Source organism: Dama dama, chromosome 14, assembly GCF_033118175.1.
Source record: "Dama dama isolate Ldn47 chromosome 14, ASM3311817v1, whole genome shotgun sequence".
Taxonomy (NCBI): Eukaryota; Metazoa; Chordata; class Mammalia; order Artiodactyla; family Cervidae; genus Dama; species Dama dama.
The window spans coordinates 51,592,214-51,600,061 of record NC_083694.1 but is presented as its reverse complement, the minus strand read 5'-3'; positions in this window follow the sequence as shown (position 1 = coordinate 51,600,061).

The following is a 7,848-nucleotide window of genomic DNA, read 5'->3' as shown; positions in this document are numbered from 1 at the left end:
CCTCATTTCACACAAGGGAAAACTGAGGCCCAGAGAAGTAACATGATACCAAATTCTCACAACTTGCTACTTACCCCCCAGGAGTGAAGTTTGTTGAATGACTGATGGGAGAATAGGGAATAGAGGAAGGTTGTGGTGAAGACACAAGGGACAGCTGAGCTGGAGCTGGGTGGCCTCCTCATGCCTCCTCCACCCTCCATTCATCCCACAAACCTCCCATGAGGTCAAGCCAGCCTCTGGCTTCAGAGCCTTCAGTCCAGCAGGAAAGAGATTTTACACAAATACTGATGTGAAAGGGTGATGTCAGGGGGGCAGGCTCACAGAGGTGGGGAATCAGGGGGCCAGTGGGGTCCTAAGGGAGCTCCCTGAGGTGTACTGAAGTAAAGGGGTACATGACAGCAGTCCTGGGGGCCATGAGGACATGACCTGGTCAGGGAGGGCTTCCCTGCAGAGGAGACACAGGCTGAGACTGCAATACTGGGAGGGACCAATCAGGTGCATGGACAGGTGGCTCAGGCTGCAGGGTGGCTTGTGTGAGGCTCCAAGTTGGGTAGGGGCCTCGCAGGTTAGGTAAAGGCCCAGAAAGATAGTGTATAAAGTCCTGATTGCTGCTGAAACAAATACCATGAACTCAGTGTCTTAAAGCAACGCAGATTTAGTCCCTCCAGTTTAGTTCAGTTCAGGCACTCAGTCATGTCCGACTCTTTGTGACCCCATGGACTGCAGCACACCAGGCTTCCCTGTCCATCACCAACTCCCGGAGCTTACTCAAACTCATGTCCATTGAGTCGGTGAGGCCATCCAACCATCTCATCCTCTGTCGTCCCCTTCTTCTCCTGCCTTCAATCTTTCCCAGCAGCAGGGTCTTTCCCAATGAGTCAGTTCTTCACATCAGGTGGCCAAAGTAATGGAGTTTCAGCTTCAGCATCAGTCCTTCCAGTGAATAATCAGGACTGATTTCCTTTATGATGGACTGGTTTGATCTCCTTGCTATCCAAGGGACTCTCAAGAGTCCACTCCAACACTACAGTTCAAAAGCATCCATTCTTCATTGCTCAGCTTTCTTTATGGTCCAACTCTCACATCCATACATGACTACTGGGAAAAAAACAGAGCTTTAACTACAGGTCTAAAAATGAAAAGTCCACAGGGGACTTTGGGGGCTCTAGGGGTGAGTTATTTCCTTGCCTTTTCCAGCTTCCAGGGGGCACCTGCATTCTTTGACTCCTGGCCTCTTCCTCCACATCCACAGACTGCAGCGTAGCATCTTCATTCTTGTCTGTCTCCCTCACTAAGGACCCTGTGAATACATCAGGCCCACTGGATAATCAGCGTCATCCCTACATCTCAAAATCCTTCATCATAGCTGCCAAGTTCCTCTTGAATATAAACAATCTTATTAAAAAAAAAATCTTATTCACATAGTCCAGGGATGAGGATGTGGTCATCCTAAGGGCGGGCATTTTTTCATCTGCAGCCTGGACACCAGGCAGGAGTTCTCTGGGCTCAGTACATGTTTCATCCCTTAGACCTCAATTCATGTAGCTAGTCCTTTCCAGGCATTTGAGAAGGTGGAGGGACAATGGTTGGGGATGGAGGTGGAACTGAGTGGATTCCAGAGTCTATGGCTGCCCACATGTGGTCAGTGTTCCATGACCTTACACCCACACGCACGCACACTCTGAAAAATGGCTGTTAACACTGCCGTGACCAGAAGTACTTGAGCTGGATTACTGAGCATTCAGAAGTCAGACTAAAACAGTGCTATCAGACTAACAATTAGGCTCACCCACCTATAGCAGTGGTCTGTTTGGTAGAGGATTTTCTGATCTTCTCTGATAGAGTGGAAAGAAGGGAGGAATTGAGCCAGAGAAGATCTTTTCCCTACATCCTTGCTTTACCTGGACTCTCAAAAAAAGGAGCCTCAGCATCTCTGGCAGATGTGGTGGAGGCTGGAGGAGATACTTCCTAAAATTCCATTATTGGTCCCACCCTCTCAGTTTCTGGATCAACAGGTTTGCAGAGGGGAAAGAAATCACTTTTAGAACAAGTTCTCAAGTGATGCTGATGATGCTGGTTGGGGGACCAGACACTGGGAACTACTGCAGAAGGTGGAACTACTCCATTTTTATTTAATCTGGGCAGTTTCTGAAATAACAGACTCTTCAGAGAAAACAACAAGGAAAACATCTGAACCTCATGCTCTTTCATACTTCCTCCTATAAGACAGGAGCCTATGACTCCAGTATTTTATTAGAAAGCTCAAAGTGGGCACCACACCGTTGGGCACTGGGACAGCACAGTGCAGTATTCAAGAGCACTGACAAACAGGACTGCCGTCTCCACCATTTGCAGGCTGTGTGCCTTGGAGGAAGTCACTTCCCCTCTCTGCATCTATCTCTCCTGTACTGAATGGGTACCGTATGATCTCTAACTCAGATAAAACCACTGAGCCCAGCGCTTGGTGCAGAACAAACCCTCCATAAATGTCAGGGTTATTATTTGACATTGGAAGACCACAGGCCTTTGCAACAACCAAGGCCACAGCGACAACCAGAATCTGAGGCAGAGTCCCACGTGCTAGCCATCTCCTCTGCCAGGATGTGATGTTTTGACTGTGGAAGCCAACATCTTGAAAGAAAACCCTGGGTGCACCCCCCGACCCACTTTCTAGAGTTCAGCCTACTGGCTGGGACAAGCCTGCCCTCTGGTGGCGAATTTGACAATTATTTACAGTTGGCTATGGCTTCAGGGTCTGGAGAAGGCAATGGCAACCCACTCCAGTACTCTTGCCTGGAAAATCCCATGGGCGGAGCAGCCTGGTAGGTTGCAGTCCATGGGGTCGCTAAGAGTCGGACACGACTGAGCGACTTCACTTTCACTTTCATGCAGTGGAGAAGGCAATGGCAACCCACTCCAGTGTTCTTGCCTGGAGAATCTCAGGGACGGGGGAACCTGATGGGCTGCCGTCTATGGGGTCGCACAGAGTCGGACACGACTGAAGTGACTTAGCAGCAGCAGCAGCAGCATGCTTCAGGGTCAGGGCTTCTCTGTGCTGTGCTAAATCACTTCAGTCATGTCTGACTCTTTTCGACCCTACGGATGTAGCCCACCAGGCTCCTCTGTCCTTGGGGTTCTCCAGTCAAGGATCCTGGAGTAGGTTGCCATGCCCTCCTCCAAGAGATCTTCCCGACCCAGGAATCGAACCCTTGTTTCTTATGTCTTCTGTATTGGCAGGCAAGATTTTTTTAAGTGAAAAAGCTGGCTTAAAACTCAATATTCAGAAAACTAAGATCATGGCATCAGGTCCCATCACTTCATGGCAAAAAGATGGGGAAACAATGGAAACAGTAAGAGACTTAATTTTGGGGGGCTCCAAAATCACTGCAGATGGTGATTGCAGCCATGAAATTATTATTATTATTTTTTTTTTTTGCAGCCATGAAATTAAAAGACACTTGCTTCTTGGAAGAAAAGTTATGACCAACCTAGACGGCATATTAAAAAGTAGGGACGTTACTTGGCCAACAAAGGTCCGTCTAGTCAAAGCTGTGGTTTTTCCAATAGTCATGTATGGATGTGAGAGCTGGACTATAAAGAAAGCTGAGCACGGAAGAATTGATGCTTTTGAACTGTGGTGTTGGAGAAGACTCTTAAGAGTCTTCTTGGACAGTGAGGAGATCCAACCAGTCCATCCTGAAGGAAATCAGTCCTGAATATTCATCGGAAGGACTAATGCTGAAGCTAAAACTCCATTACTTTGGCCACCTGATGTGAAGAACTGACTCACTGGGAAAGACCCTGATGATGGGAAAGATTGAAGGTGGGAAGAGCAGGGGACGACAGAGGATGAGATGGTTGGATGGCATCACCGACTCAATGGACATGAGTATGAGTAAGCTCTGGGAGATGGTGATGGACAGGGAAGCCTGGCATGTTGCAGTCCATGGGGTTGCAACAAGTCCAAAATGAGCAACGGAACTGAAATGAACTGAAGCTATGGGAGGTTTTTAGGGTATGCAATTTTTCAGAACAGTGAAAGCCAGCTGAACAGGTGAAGACAGCTTACAAGAGGATGGTTTTAAACAAGTTGTTCCTTTATCTGCTGTTCTGTAACACAAACTTGAGAATTTCTGTTACTTATAATCTTCTGTTAAACCTATGTGGTGGGTTTCATTTCAATAAAGATTGGATCCATGTAACTTTCACTTCCAAAACTCATTTAAGCCTAGTGGAATCCCAGGAATATAATAAATCTTTGTAAGAAATGACCCAAAATAATGAATGAATGATTGTTATATTCACAGAGAATGTTATATAAGAATAGATTACATTATAAAGACAATCACTTGAACTGAATTTTTCTTTAGCCTACTCTGGACAGCACCACCTACTTACTGTGCTTTGGGTGATTTGGCCAAAGGAGAAAATCATGTGGCCACAGAGACCTTATATCTTCCCATACGTTCTTTCAATCCCATTCACACATGTTTTAGTCGAATCAGGCTATTATAACAGAATACCAAGGACTGAATGACTTAAACAGAAAAGATTATATATTACAATTCTGAAGGCTGGAAGCCCGAGATCAGGGAGGCACTGTGGTCTGGTTGTGGAGGGAGACAGTTTCCTACCTTCTTCACATTTTGGGGGTGGGGGAATGCAGGACTCTTCATTCCCTTCTAAGGGCACTAAAGCTAAAATGGGACTCTACTTCCATGACCTCATCCAAATCTAGTTACCTCCTATGGTAACTCCAAATCTCATCCTACTACAGATTAAAGCTTCCATGTATGTATTTGTGGGGTGTGTGTTGGGGTGTGTGTATGGCTGGTGAAGTAATGGATCAGGAACAAGCATTCAGTTCATAACAATCCATCACCATAAAGAGAAGACAAGACCCTCGTGGACCAACCAACTTTCTAATGGCCACCCTCCTCTTTGTTTCCTCCACACCCACACCCAAGCCTCTTGCAAATAGCTAAGAATGTGGTGCCTCCTGTGTCAGTCCACCTCTGTGGACTAGCATGTATTATTGCTGTTGTTCAGTCACTCTGTCAAGTCAGACTCTTTGCAACCCCAAGGACTGCAGCACGCCAGGCTTCCCTGTCCTTCACCATCTCCTGGAGCTTGTTCAAACTCATGTCCATTGAGTTGGTGATGCCATCCAACCATCTCATCCTCTGTTGTCCCCTTCTCCTCCTACCTTCAATCTTTCCCAGCATCAGGGTCTTTTCCAGTGAATCAGTTCTTCCTTTCAGGGGGCCAAAGTATTGAAGCTTCAGCTTCAGCATCAGTCCCTCCAATGAATATTCAGGTCTGATTTTCTTTAGGATTGACTGGTTGGATCTCCTTCCTGTCCAAGGGACTCTCAAGAGTCTTCTCCAACATCACAGTTCAAAAGCATGTGAAATGAGTACAATTATATAGTAGTTTGAACATTCTTTGGCATTGCCCTTCTTTGGGATTGGAATGAAAGCTGATATTTTCCAGTGGCCACTGTTGAGGTTTCCAAATGTATGAACATACTACAGGTAATTATAAAAGGGTTGATGATATGGAGTTTAAAGTGTCTTTTGAGTAGAATCCAGTTTAACCCTCTTTACACAAAAGCATTGCTTCCAGGTGGCACAGTGGTAAAGCATCCGCCTGCCAATGCCAGAGACTCAAGCGACAAGGGTTCAGTCCCTGGGTTGGGAAGATCCCCTGCAGATCTTGAGAAAATCTGAGAAGAGAAAATGGCAACCCATTCCAATCCCATGAATAGAAAAGCCTGGTGGGCTGCAGTACATGGGGTTGCAAAGAGTCAGACATGACTGAGCACGCATGCATGCAAAGCTTATTTATATCCATGGGAGAATATGGTGAAAGGAATATTCCCCAAAGTTACAAAGAGAGGGAACGCCCTTCAGAGGGTCTTCATCTTGGTGGCCAGAGGTATACAAGAATAGTATAATCATCAAATAAATGGGATGGAAGAGAGGCATGGACTGTTCTTGAAGATGGAGGACGGATCTCTCTTTATGTACGGCAATACATAAAAGAATCTTTGTGTGATGCATCCCAAAGTGAGAGCCATCCCTGAGTGTGGTAGAATGTTAAACACCAATAAAAGCTTCTGTATTTAGTGCAGAAAAGGTGTTGCTATTTAAGAAGATAAAAACAGAATATTATTTATTTCTGTACCTAATGGCTTCACCATGATCAGAATCTGTGTTGAACTTAGATAAGTCTGAGGAAACAGTAATGAGTTGATTATAATTGGGAAGGGGACAATAAAACTATGGTTTGTCTTATAAGACCCCTGAAAAAATGACTGGGGAAATTTTCCATCTGGAAAATGTCCTCAGTGAGAATAATACATAAATAAATGAAAAAACCCTCTCTTGGTAGCAGCTGTGTCTGGATGGCAGGGTTACTTGGGAAAGGCCCAGGTTTATTTCTTCTCTGACTCCAAGCTCCCGAAGAGCCCACAGTGCCCACCTTCAGCGCCTCACAGTCTTGGGGAAAAAGTCTTGACCACAGGATTCAGTTTTTCCTCTTCTCACATCTTAGTTTCCATCTTTTCATGAAGTTTGCTGTGCTGGTCCCAGCTTTCTGAGAAAAATACTAAGGTGACACTGTCTCCTCTGAGCCACTCTCTCTTACTTTTTTTTTTTAAAGAAATTATTTTATTTTTGGTTGAGCTGGGTCTTTGCTGTGGAGCAGGCTTTTCTCTAGTTGAGGCCACTGGGAGGCGCCTCTCTACTGACGGTACACAGGCTTCTCACTGCAGAGCCTTTGCCTGTTGAGCATGGGCTCTAGAGGGCATCTTTGCTGAGCAGGGATCAAACCCGTGTCCCTGCATTGACAGGCAGATTCTGTACCACTGAGCCACAGGGAAGCCCTCTTTTACTACCTTAATATCACTCAGAATAGCATCTTTGTGAATCAGTGAATGGATCCTTGATTACCCAGCCACCCCATCATTCTCTGCTTCCTGAATGTATATCTGATTCAAACAATTAATCTAGAGAAAAATGAAGATCCAGTCAGGATCAATCCAATGGGCTCTTTAATCAGGTGTCCCTTTCTTTTCTTTTTTTTTTTTTTTAGGTGTCCCTTTCTGATTGGGTTAGTAGTGGGACAGAAGGGCAATGGGAATAGAAAGGCTTATAGCAGTCTGGAGCACCGGAGAAGAGATGCAGGATCTTCCTGCTCTGGAGACACCAGTTGGGTTCTCCACAGCATCTGGGGTCTGAGCACCCCACCAGACACATAAGAGTCATAAGTTACCACCCTCATGTAAGGACACCATTTTCTTACCCATGGTTAATTATCTCCACAGTGTGGACAGGGGTTGAAGCTATTCCAGAAGATCCTGGGATGTCCCAAGTCCTTCAGAATCTCAAGTAGTTCAGCCTGACACTGGGCAAGCCTCCCTAGGTGGAGGATTCCCTGAGAGCTGAAACTCTCACTTAGACTGGGCAACCTGAAGGTGTGTCTCAGCAGCTTCTCCATGCTGGCCGTGGAGAGACGGTTCACACACAGACTGAAGGACATGAACTGGAAGCAGCGGCTCAGGGCAGGCAGAATGGCTTTGAGGTGGGAGGCCCTGATTCCACATTGCTCTAAGTACAACCCCTGGAGGGTGGCTGCACTTTCTCCAGCAGAGCTGGGAGGAGCTTGGGACTGGCGTAGGTCATGGTGACCTCACTCAGATCCAGGGCCTTTAGCTGACTAACACATTCTATCATCCTGAGCCCATCATACATGGTGGTAACACCACTGCCTAGTTGGGTGCATCAGTGAAAAGCTTTCTTCTGAACACTTGGAAACTGAAATCTAGGACAAGATACATCATGAAGT